Raw genomic sequence first — 12,454 nt, 5'->3', positions numbered from 1 at the left:
GAGAGGGCACGAGCTGGTCACATGGTCCAACAGTACGTGACGTACGCAGATCTGCGGCGCGTGCCCTGATGCTGTACACAGGACCTAGCCGTGTGACGTCATCATGATGTCACTCACTCTGAGCTTTAAGTATAATCATTATAGTAATTATTATATTAATAGAAGTATAACCGTCCGCGTCAATGATGCCTGCACCAGAGATGAATCAACGAGTCAATCACTCGACAGGAAATGACTCAGCAACTGTTCTGATAATTGATTATTATGAATTATTTGTTGTTAGTTTTAATTTCACTTTGGGATCAATAAAGTATCCGTTTATCTTCTCAGCTGCTGCTCTTTTTTCATGTGACAGTAAAATGAAGAACAGGACGTTTCAATATTTACTTTCAGATAACTGATCTTGTAGATAAAATAAACTGATCAGATTCATTGATAGTGAGCATAATCATTAGTTGCACTTAGTGATGGCTTGTGTGTCTCACTGCTCATATTCTGATCAATAATACAGGTCTGTCTCACTGCTGATGTTCTGATCAATAAAGTTTATAGGGAGAGTCGTGATGTTCAGTGTTTGTTTAGCAGATTGTGTTTAGACAACATGTGCTGACATCATCAGACCGTATACAGTCAGTTCAGTTGTTCTGCCACCAGGCGGCGCTACTGGCCAATTATTAGTCACCATTAGTTACCTTTAGGGTTAGTTGGGGTTATTAAGGGCTAGTTAGAGTTATTAAGGGTTAGTTAGAGTTATTAAGGGTTAGTTGGGGTTATTAAGGGTTAGTTAGAGTTATTAAGGGTTAGTTGGGGTTATTAAGGGTTAGTTAGAGTTATTAAGGGTTAGTTGGGGTTATTAAGGGTTAGTTAGAGTTATTAAGGGTTAGTTGGGGTTATTAAGGGTTAGTTAGAGTTATTAAGGGCTAGTTAGAGTTATTAAGGGTTAGTTAGAGTTATTAAGGGTTAGTTAGAGTTATTAAGGGCTAGTTAGAGTTATTAAGGGTTAGTTAGAGTTATTAAGGGTTAGTTAGAGTTATTAAGGGTTATTAAGGGTTAGTTAGGATTATTAAGGGTTATTAAGGGTTAGTTGGGGTTATTAAGGGTTAGTTAGAGTTATTAAGGGTTAGTTAGAGTTATTAAGGGTTAGTTAGGGTTATTAAGGGCTATTAAGGGTTAGTTAGGGCTATTAAGGGTTAGTTGGGGTTATTAAGGGTTATTAAGGGTTAGTTGGGGTTATTAAGGGTTATTAAGGGTTAGATGGGGTTATCAAGGGTTAGTTGGGGCTAGTTAGAGTTATTAAGGGCTAGTTAGGGTTATTAAGGGTTAGTTAGGGTTATTACGGGTTAGTTAGGGTTATTACGTGTTATTACGTGTTAGTTAGGGTTATTAAGGGTTATTAAGGGTTAGTTAGGGTTAGTTACCCTAACCCTTGGTCAGCAGGAACATGTCTGCTGATGACTAACGGGTGAGCCTCAGTCTCTGGGGTGAACCTCGGTCTCTCGGGTGAGCCTCAGACTCTCGGATGAGCCTCAGACTCTCGGGTGACCCTCAGACTCTCGGGTCAACCTCAGACTCTCAGGTGAGCCTCGGTCTCTCGGGTGAACCTCGGTCTCTTGGGTCAACCTCAGACTCTCGAGTGAGCCTCGGTCTCTCGGGTGAACCTCGGTCTCTCGGGTGAGTCGCTGACTCTTGGGTGACCCTCAGACTCACGGGTCAACCTCAGACTCTCGGGTGACCCTCAGACTCTCGGGTGAACCTCAGACTCTCGGGTGACCCTCAGACTCTCGGGTGAACCTCAGACTCTCGGGTGACCCTCAGACTCTCGGGTGAACCTCAGACTCTCGAGTGAACCTCAGACTCTCGGGTGAACCTCAGACTCTCGAGTGAGCCTCGGTCTCTCGGGTGAACCTCGGTCTCTCGGGTGAGTCGCTGACTCTCGGGTGACCCTCAGACTCACGGGTCAACCTCAGACTCTCGGGTGACCCTCAGACTCTCGGGTCAACCTCAGACTCTCGGGTGACCCTCAGACTCTCGGGTGAACCTCAGACTCTCGGGTGACCCTCAGACTCACGGGTGAACCTCAGACTCTCGGGTGACCCTCAGACTCTCGGGTGAACCTCAGACTCTCGGGTGAGCCTCAGACTCTCGGGTGAACCTCAGACTCTCGGGTGACCCTCAGACTCTCGGGTGAACCTCAGACTCTCGGGTGACCCTCAGACTCACGGGTCAACCTCAGACTCTCAGGTGAACCTCAGACTCTCGGGTGAGCCTCAGACTCTCGGGCGAGCCTCAGTCTCTCGGGTGAGTCGCTGACTCTCAGGTGAGCTGCAACCACTAACAGATCACCTCACTAACATGCCTCTAAATAAGTCCTGGTTCTGTGTAAACATATTCTGACATTAATATGAAGCTGCAACAGACTGAATTCATTTTAATTCAAGTGTTTTTAGGTGTGTGTGAGCTGCAGAGGAAAGACACCACAGTATGAACTGTATGAACACACAGCGGGAAAAACCTGTTTCAGTGTTTACGAGCAGCTGACTCATGTTTGAAGACTTGGAGAAAGGTAGAGGTAACACCCTGCAGCCAGTCAGCATGGTTCAGCTCAGCAACATGAAGAAACAGCATCAACAAACACATTTAAATCTGTCACAGTGTCCGTCCTCCCAGTGAGCACAGGAACATGTGTTCCTTCATCTGTGTTCATTTCAATTTTCTTGTAATGTTGAATTATAATAAATGTTGTCGTTTTAAAGCAAAAAAATATAATTCAAGTTGATTCAAGAGCACTGCCTCAGACTTTATATACGTATTATAATTCAATGTTTAATCTGTCAGATAAATGTACTGCAGGAAAAGTACAATATTTCCCTCTGACGTCTAGAAGTATTAGAACATATTGAAAAATGAAAATGAAGTTACAAAAGGCATTAATGGAGCTCAGTAGGGATCAACCTACCACAGCAGACTGGTGACTGAACACTCATCTACTACATCTGCTTCAAAACTCTCATCTTACTCAAAGACACAACCTGGTGGCGGAAACCGTACAACACAGATTAATGCTCCAGAAAATATTAAATTATGAACACTTTATCCTGGAAAACATGCCAGATCACTGCATCTTGGAATATAAACATAACCTGCCGAGAAAAGAATTTTAAATTAATCTATTAAGTGAATTAAATTGAATTATACTCAAGTAAATTGTGGGGTCCCTGATAACCAATACAAAAATAATAAGCATAAACAATCTTGTAAATATCAATTGACCTCTCACATAAACATAAAAATATTATGATTGAAATGGTAAATGTATTTAGTGTCCATGTCATGAATTTGAGTGTGTGTGTGTGTGTGTGTGTGTGTGTGTGTGTGTGTGTGTGTGTGTGAACCCAGTTAGTGTCCACAGCCTCTTCACACATTATATATACAATCACAAATAAATAGTATAAGTTGTGTCAAAGTTACATCACATCTGCCCAATCATAATAAACAACACTGATTTTAACCCCTAAAGGTACCTAAACCTGGATTTAGACCTCCTCAGCAGAGACCAGATTTAGTTGCAGGAACTCGTCCTTAAAATGGTCTAGAACCAAGGAAACAGAGGAAGAACCAGAGACAATGGATTATTTTCTCCAATCAATCAATACAGTCTATAAAATGTACAGAATGTCATTACAGACTCTGCTGTCGTTGTGTAAATACTGGTGTAATATTGTGTTGTAATTCTGTCACTGAGCTCTCGGAGTATTTGTTCACAGTTCGTTTGTGTCATAAACTGAAGCTTGTCATTGGTGTTGAATGAACCCTGCTGCTTTGTGCTTTATCGTTATTTTTGTTCCAGATGTAGTTCAGAACCACAGCTGGAACATTTAGAGAGTAAATGTGATTGAAGTGAAAGGCAGTGTGTGTTTTTATAAAAACTGTTTTATTCTACTGAGTCACCAAAGTCAGAAATGTTCAGTAAGATGATGATGTTATTGATGAAGATGATGATGATTGTGGTGTAACAACAATGTTATGATGATGTTGATGAAACTGCCTGATGAAGATTTTAGAAGCAGGAGTTTTGTTTGCTTTTGAAAGGCTGAACCACAGAACAAATGAAAAGGTATTAAATTAGATTAAAAGTGATTCAGTGGTTAAAATATTACTGCTGATGTCAAACAGACACCTTCTTCTCCAGTTTGGTCCTGGATTCTCTCAGTGTGAGAGTTTATAATTACTCTGGTTTATTTATAACCTGAACTCAGACATGTTTCTCAGTAGGAATCTGATGTTTTTCAGATTTTCATTTCTAACAGATGTTGCAGCTTCTTGTTCATCAGTAATGTTCTGTCTCCATCTAGTGGTGGAAACCAGGAACAACAACCTGCTGAATGTTCTCCTTCCTCTTTCTTCATTTGAAATCAGACCACGTCGTAGGTGCCAGCAAGCAACGCAGAGAGATGCATAGAAGCAGATTTATTTGATTTTATTTCATTTTTTTCTCTCTTCAGTCCATCAGGTGCGGAGATGTTCGTGAAACAGCTGGATCTTTAGCTTTTTCTTAAAGATGGAGAAGGATTCTGTGGATTGTTCCACCATCGGGGGACTACAGAGGAGAAGAGTCCAGCTGCGGTGGCGTCGGGAGGGAGGAATTCAGGTAGGCGGGAGCTGGTTGAAGACCAGATGTGCCGTCACTTCCCTCTCAGGTCGTTGGTCCTCCAGAGTCCAGACCACATGCTGGCCTCTCCATGCTGGACTTCAGGTTGGTTATGGATCCACGGCTGCAGTAGACGTGAGTTATTAAAGCAGCAACATTCTGATTTATTTCTGATTTAACGTTTGGTTTTCTGTTTCTGAACTTCCTGTCAATCAAAAGATTTGGAAACAAATCCACCAACATCACATCACATTTACCAATGACATTATTTTATTAATTGAATACATTGTCACAGTGAAATTAATCTGTGTGCTTTATAAAACTTTGTTATTGGTCAATAGGAACATGTGGATGTGAAAGATTCCACTGATCAATATGATGATTGATTGTATTGTTTTGGCTTTATTCTCAGGTCTTCAGGAAGATTCATCACTAAACTGTCACAGTTATTTTATTATCAAGTGTTTATTTCAGTCATTGATCTTTCACCTTTAATTATCATTAATCAGTTTTATCAAACATATTATAATTCATGTAATCATGTTTGGACATAATTCTAGTTTTATTTAACTGTTGATCTCATCTTATCTGCATTATATTATAAATAAACAAGTGTATATCAGAGAGATGTCGTCATGGCTCTTTTGTGTGTAAATCTTTTGATATCAGAGTTTATTTATTTTATTTATTTCTAACTATCGGAAATATATAACAAATATTAAGATTAACAAGGTAAAGTATCAGGACGTAATAATCACATCACAAACACAAATGAAATATTAACTCTACATCATGTGACCTTCAAAGCTCGTCTGAAAATGCAATGATGTACAAATACATTAATATTACAGGTACTAATCACTGCATATACTGTATGTACACATACGGTATATATACATTAGGAGTGTGCCTGAATACAAATACGTTATTTGGCAAAGCACAAATAGTGGAGTTTTTTTTTTAAATATTTGTTTCATACAAATATTTTTAACTTATTTGTTTTCGGGAAGAAAATAAAAACATGTCAGATATCAGCTCGCGGGTCGGTTACATCACTATCTCAGTGTCCCTCCTCTGCTCCGCTGTGACGTCTATCAGCAGGTCTCAACGAGGGGAGTCACATCCACCTGCTACATGACGCACATTTCCTCATTTTGACATCAGTCCTGGAGTTGGGGGTGTTCCCCAGAGATAAAGCTGAGCTACTGACACATGAAGTGCTCTCAAGAGACTCTCCATAACCTGTTGTTCCTCTTCTCCTTTCCACAAAGTTAGGTTGTAAAAAATAGACAAGAAATGAAAAGTGCAAAGTAAAAATCACCTTTGAGGTGTTTCTCTACACGTTACACGCCGTGCTGTCACTGTGTTATGGGTGTATAAATAAGTAGAGGTCTGTATTCAATGAGGCGATGAGTAAAGTTTTAGCTCAGTAGTCAGCACAGTCGTCTCTGATCTGGGAGACTCCAGTTGGAGACCCGGTGTGGGGACCTCCTTCATAAGATAGTTTATTCATGAACACTTATCATAACAAGGCAAGGCAAGTTTATTTGTATAACACATTTCAACAACAAAGCAATTCAAAGTGCTTTACATAGAGCATAAAAGGCATCAAGACAGAATATAAAAGCAACACAAGTAAAAAGACATTTAAAGACAATTAAAAAAGTGTTAAATTAGGAAATAAAAAGAAGCTAAAAAAGAATAAGACAGAAAAAATAGGAGAATAAAAGTTACAGTGCAGTGTTAAATATTAACCCTCAAATTTGGTTTAATAAAAGGCGGCAAACAGAAAAGTCCTCAGTTGTGATTTATACTTTAACTTTAATACTTTAATTTTCTAAAATTAAAAGTGTACTAAAAACAGATACAGATACAAATACTGGGCTCTCTGCACATTCCTAATATATATATATATCATATACATAAGTAAAGGTGAAGATGACTGGTCATAAATAATAAAAACATCAGCACTTACTGGTTTCTGTTACAACCAATCAGGTGGTAAAAGCAGAAATTCCCACCTCCAGTGAACACAGCATTAAATCATGTTGGCTGTGCAGATCAATACTGAGCATGCTCAGTGTCATCACTGTGAACAGATGTTTTCTCTCATCAGTCTGCCTGTTTAGAACCGTTTCCACGACAACAGATATTAACTGTTCAGTGCATGTTTGTAGTAAAACCAGCCGCTGTTCTCAGCCTCTGATTGGACAACACGTGTCAGCTGCAGGAGTCACACCTGGACAGCTGCTGACTGATCACCTCTCACCACTACAAGCTCCACAATGCACTGCAGCCCCTGAACGCATCATGACTGAGTGATGCCCCGGAGGGGGGGAGGGGGGGGGGGGGGGGGGGGGGGGGGGCGCGTTAATCTGCGGGGGCGGGGCCTGATGTGTCAGAGTAAAAAGCAATAATCCATCTGAACAACAGACAGACACAGAGGACGCATTCAGCCTTCATCTCATCCTCATCTTCATCTTCATCAGGGAGCCGTCTGGTCACCTGCACAGGTAAAACTCATCTCTAATGTATAAAGTGACATCATGTTGTTGTCTGTGTCAAACATGTCGTCTTATCTGCTCTTCATCATCATCATCGTGTGTGTGTAGTCGGTGAAATGTTGACACAATTATTCTGAATGATCCTGCGACTTTCTTTCTAAACTCTCATCTGACCTGAAACTTTCACGTCTTCATCATCATCATCATCATCATCATCATCTTGCTGCCAGATGTTTCTGTCAGCAGTGAACAGCTGCAGCTCTCTGTTCACTTTCATGTTATGTTGCACAGTGTGTGTGTGTGTGTGTGTGTGTTCGTTACTATTAAGGAGACGTTGTGAGGTTGTTTCTCCAAGTAAAAATGTTTTGTCTGTTTTTGTATTGTACGTGGTTGAACTGGTTCGGGTCTGTTTTTATATGGTTGAACTGGTTCGGGTCTGTTTTTTACATAGTTGAACTGGTTCGGGTCTGTTTTTTACATGGTTGAACTGGTTCGGGTCTGTTTTTACGTGGTTGAACTGGTTCGGGTCTGTTTTTTACATAGTTGAACTGGTTCGGGTCTGTTTTTACATGGTTGAACTGGTTCGGGTCTGTTTTTATGTAGTTGAACTGGTTCGGGTCTGTTTTTTACATGGTTGAACTGGTTCGGGTCTGTTTTTACGTGGTTGAACTGGTTCGGGTCTGTTTTTTACGTAGTTGAACTGGTTCGGGTCTGTTTTTATGTAGTTGAACTGGTTCGGGTCTGTTTTTTACGCAGTTGAACTGGTTCGGGTCTGTTTTTTACATGGTTGAACTGGTTCGGGTCTGTTTTTTACGTAGTTGAACTGGTTCGGGTCTGTTTTTATGTAGTTGAACTGGTACGGGTCAGTTTTTTAAGTGGTTGAACTGGTTCGGGTCTGTTTTTATGTAGTTGAACTGGTTCGGGTCTGTTTTTACGCGGTTGAACTGGTTCGGGTCTGTTTTTATGTAGTTGAACTGGTTCGGGATTGTTTTTTAAGTGGTTGAACTGGTTCGGGTCTGTTTTTTACATGGTTGAACTGGTTCGGGTCTGTTTTTTACGTAGTTGAACTGGTTCGGGTCTGTTTTTTACATGGTTGAACTGGTTTCGGGTCTGTTTTTATGTAGTTGAACTGGTTCGGGTCTGTTTTTTAAGTGGTTGAACTGGTTCGGGTCTGTTTTTATGTAGTTGAACTGGTTCGGGTCTGTTTTTACGCGGTTGAACTGGTTCGGGTCTGTTTTTTATGTAGTTGAACTGGTTCGGGTCTGTTTTTTACATGGTTGAACTGGTTCGGGTCTGTTTTTATGTGGTTGAACTGGTTCGGGTCTGTTTTTTAAGTGGTTGAACTGGTTCGGGTCTGTTTTTTACATAGTTGAACTGGTTCGGGTCTGTTTTTTAAGTGGTTGAACTGGTTCGGGTCTGTTTTTTACGTAGTTGAACTGGTTCGGGTCTGTTTTTTACATGGTTGAACTGGTTTCGGGTCTGTTTTTATGTAGTTGAACTGGTTCGGGTCTGTTTTTTAAGTGGTTGAACTGGTTCGGGTCTGTTTTTATGTAGTTGAACTAGTTCGGGTCTGTTTTTACGCGGTTGAACTGGTTCGGGTCTGTTTTTTACGTAGTTGAACTGGTTCGGGTCTGTTTTTTACATGGTTGAACTGGTTCGGGTCTGTTTTTTATGTAGTTGAACTGGTTCGGGTCTGTTTTTTACATGGTTGAACTGGTTCGGGTCTGTTTTTATGTGGTTGAACTGGTTCAGGTCTGTTTTTTAAGTGGTTGAACTGGTTCGGGTCTGTTTTTTACATAGTTGAACTGGTTCGGGTCTGTTTTTTAAGTGGTTGAAGTGGTTCGGGTCTGTCTTTACGTGGTTGAACTGGTTCGGGTCTGTTTTTTACATAGTTGAACTGGTTCGGGTCTGTTTTTATGTAGTTGAACTGGTTCGGGTCTGTTTTTTACATAGTTGAACTGGTTCGGGTCTGTTTTTATGTAGTTGAACTGGTTCGGGTCTGTTTTTTACATAGTTGAACTGGTTCGGGTCTGTTTTTATGTAGTTGAACTGGTTCGGGTCTGTTTTTTAAGTGGTTGAACTGGTTCGGGTCTGTTTTTTACGTAGTTGAACTGGTTCGGGTCTGTTTTTATGTGGTTGAACTGGTTCGGATCTGTTTTTTAAGTGGTTGAACTGGTTCGGGTCTGTTTTTTAAGTGGTTGAACTGGTTCGGGTCTGTTTTTTACATAGTTGAACTGGTTCGGGTCTGTTTTTAAGTGGTTGAACTGGTTCGGGTCTGTTTTTTACATAGTTGAACTGGTTCGGGTCTGTTTTTTAAGTGGTTGAACTGGTTCGGGTCTGTTTTTACGTGGTTGAACTGGTTCGGGTCTGTTTTTTACATAGTTGAACTGGTTCGGGTCTGTTTTTTACATTGTTGAACTGGTTCGGGTCTGTTTTTATGTAGTTGAACTGGTTCAGGTCTGTTTTTTACATAGTTGAACTGGTTCGGGTCTGTTTTTACGTGGTTGAACTGGTTCGGGTCTGTTTTTATGTAGTTGAACTGGTTCGGGTCTGTTTTTATATGGTTGAACTGGTTCGGGTCTGTTTTTTACATAGTTGAACTGGTTCGGGTCTGTTTTTTACATGGTTGAACTGGTTCGGGTCTGTTTTTACGTGGTTGAACTGGTTCGGGTCTGTTTTTTACATAGTTGAACTGGTTCGGGTCTGTTTTTACATGGTTGAACTGGTTCGGGTCTGTTTTTACGTGGTTGAACTGGTTCGGGTCTGTTTTTATGTAGTTGAACTGGTTCGGGTCTGTTTTTTACATGGTTGAACTGGTTCGGGTCTGTTTTTACGTGGTTGAACTGGTTCGGGTCTGTTTTTTACGTAGTTGAACTGGTTCGGGTCTGTTTTTATGTAGTTGAACTGGTTCGGGTCTGTTTTTTACGCAGTTGAACTGGTTCGGGTCTGTTTTTTACATGGTTGAACTGGTTCGGGTCTGTTTTTTACGTAGTTGAACTGGTTCGGGTCTGTTTTTATGTAGTTGAACTGGTACGGGTCAGTTTTTTAAGTGGTTGAACTGGTTCGGGTCTGTTTTTATGTAGTTGAACTGGTTCGGGTCTGTTTTTACGCGGTTGAACTGGTTCGGGTCTGTTTTTATGTAGTTGAACTGGTTCGGGATTGTTTTTTAAGTGGTTGAACTGGTTCGGGTCTGTTTTTTATGTAGTTGAACTGGTTCGGGTCTGTTTTTTACATGGTTGAACTGGTTCGGGTCTGTTTTTATGTGGTTGAACTGGTTCGGGTCTGTTTTTCAAGTGGTTGAACTGGTTCGGGTCTGTTTTTTACATAGTTGAACTGGTTCGGGTCTGTTTTTTACGTAGTTGAACTGGTTCGGGTCTGTTTTTTACATGGTTGAACTGGTTCGGGTCTGTTTTTTACGTAGTTGAACTGGTTCGGGTCTGTTTTTTACATGGTTGAACTGGTTTCGGGTCTGTTTTTATGTAGTTGAACTGGTTCGGGTCTGTTTTTTAAGTGGTTGAACTGGTTCGGGTCTGTTTTTATGTAGTTGAACTGGTTCGGGTCTGTTTTTACGCGGTTGAACTGGTTCGGGTCTGTTTTTTACATAGTTGAACTGGTTCGGGTCTGTTTTTTAAGTGGTTGAACTGGTTCGGGTCTGTTTTTTACGTAGTTGAACTGGTTCGGGTCTGTTTTTTACATGGTTGAACTGGTTTCGGGTCTGTTTTTATGTAGTTGAACTGGTTCGGGTCTGTTTTTTAAGTGGTTGAACTGGTTCGGGTCTGTTTTTATGTAGTTGAACTAGTTCGGGTCTGTTTTTACGCGGTTGAACTGGTTCGGGTCTGTTTTTATGTAGTTGAACTGGTTCGGGTCTGTTTTTTAAGTGGTTGAACTGGTTCGGGTCTGTTTTTTATGTAGTTGAACTGGTTCGGGTCTGTTTTTTACATGGTTGAACTGGTTCGGGTCTGTTTTTATGTGGTTGAACTGGTTCGGGTCTGTTTTTTAAGTGGTTGAACTGGTTCGGGTCTGTTTTTTACATAGTTGAACTGGTTCGGGTCTGTTTTTTAAGTGGTTGAACTGGTTCGGGTCTGTCTTTACGTGGTTGAACTGGTTCGGGTCTGTTTTTTACATAGTTGAACTGGTTCGGGTCTGTTTTTATGTAGTTGAACTGGTTCGGGTCTGATTTTTACATAGTTGAACTGGTTCGGGTCTGTTTTTATGTAGTTGAACTGGTTCGGGTCTGTTTTTTAAGTGGTTGAACTGGTTCGGGTCTGTTTTTTACGTAGTTGAACTGGTTCGGGTCTGTTTTTATGTGGTTGAACTGGTTCGGATCTGTTTTTTAAGTGGTTGAACTGGTTCGGGTCTGTTTTTTACATAGTTGAACTGGTTCGGGTCTGTTTTTTAAGTGGTTCAACTGGTTCGGGTCTGTTTTTTACATAGTTGAACTGGTTCGGGTCTGTTTTTATGTAGTTGAACTGGTTCAGGTCTGTTTTTTACATAGTTGAACTGGTTTGGGTCTGTTTTTACGTGGTTGAACTGGTTCGGGTCTGTTTTTATGTAGTTGAACTGGTTCGGGTCTGTTTTTTACATGGTTGAACTGGTTCGGGTCTGTTTTTTACGTAGTTGAACTGGTTCGGGTCTGTTTTTTACATGGTTGAACTGGTTCGGGTCTGTTTTTTACGTAGTTGAACTGGTTCGGGTCTGTTTTTATGTAGTTGAACTGGTTCGGGTCTGTTTTTTAAGTGGTTGAACTGGTTCGGGTCTGTTTTTATGTAGTTGAACTGGTTCGGGTCTGTTTTTTAAGTGGTTGAACTGGTTCGGGTCTGTTTTTATGTAGTTGAACTGGTTCGGGTCTGTTTTTACGCGGTTGAACTGGTTCGGGTCTGTTTTTTACATAGTTGAACTGGTTCGGGTCTGTTTTTTAAGTGGTTGAACTGGTTCGGGTCTGTTTTTTACGTAGTTGAACTGGTTCGGGTCTGTTTTTTACATGGTTGAACTGGTTTCGGGTCTGTTTTTATGTAGTTGAACTGGTTCGGGTCTGTTTTTTAAGTGGTTGAACTGGTTCGGGTCTGTTTTTATGTAGTTGAACTAGTTCGGGTCTGTTTTTACGCGGTTGAACTGGTTCGGGTCTGTTTTTATGTAGTTGAACTGGTTCGGGTCTGTTTTTTAAGTGGTTGAACTGGTTCGGGTCTGTTTTTTATGTAGTTGAACTGGTTCGGGTCTGTTTTTTACATGGTTGAACTGGTTCGGGTCTGTTTTTATGTGGTTGAACTGGTTCGGGTCTGTTTTTTAAGTGGTTGAACTGGTT

At 40.9% G+C, this 12,454-nt stretch overlaps 1 long non-coding RNA gene across 1 annotated transcript; it reads left to right on the top strand.

The window, feature by feature from the left end:
• The first annotated feature begins 12 nt into the window (after positions 1–12).
• Positions 13–5,272, top strand: LOC137173008 (uncharacterized). Its single transcript, XR_010925098.1, has 3 exons — positions 13–4,424; positions 4,503–4,783; positions 5,061–5,272. It is a non-coding gene; the product is annotated as an uncharacterized lncRNA (long non-coding RNA).
• The last annotated feature ends 7,182 nt before the right edge of the window (positions 5,273–12,454 follow it).

Source organism: Thunnus thynnus, chromosome 21, assembly GCF_963924715.1.
Source record: "Thunnus thynnus chromosome 21, fThuThy2.1, whole genome shotgun sequence".
Lineage (NCBI taxonomy): Eukaryota > Metazoa > Chordata > Actinopteri > Scombriformes > Scombridae > Thunnus > Thunnus thynnus.
This window is presented reverse-complemented; position numbering and strand designations above follow the sequence as displayed.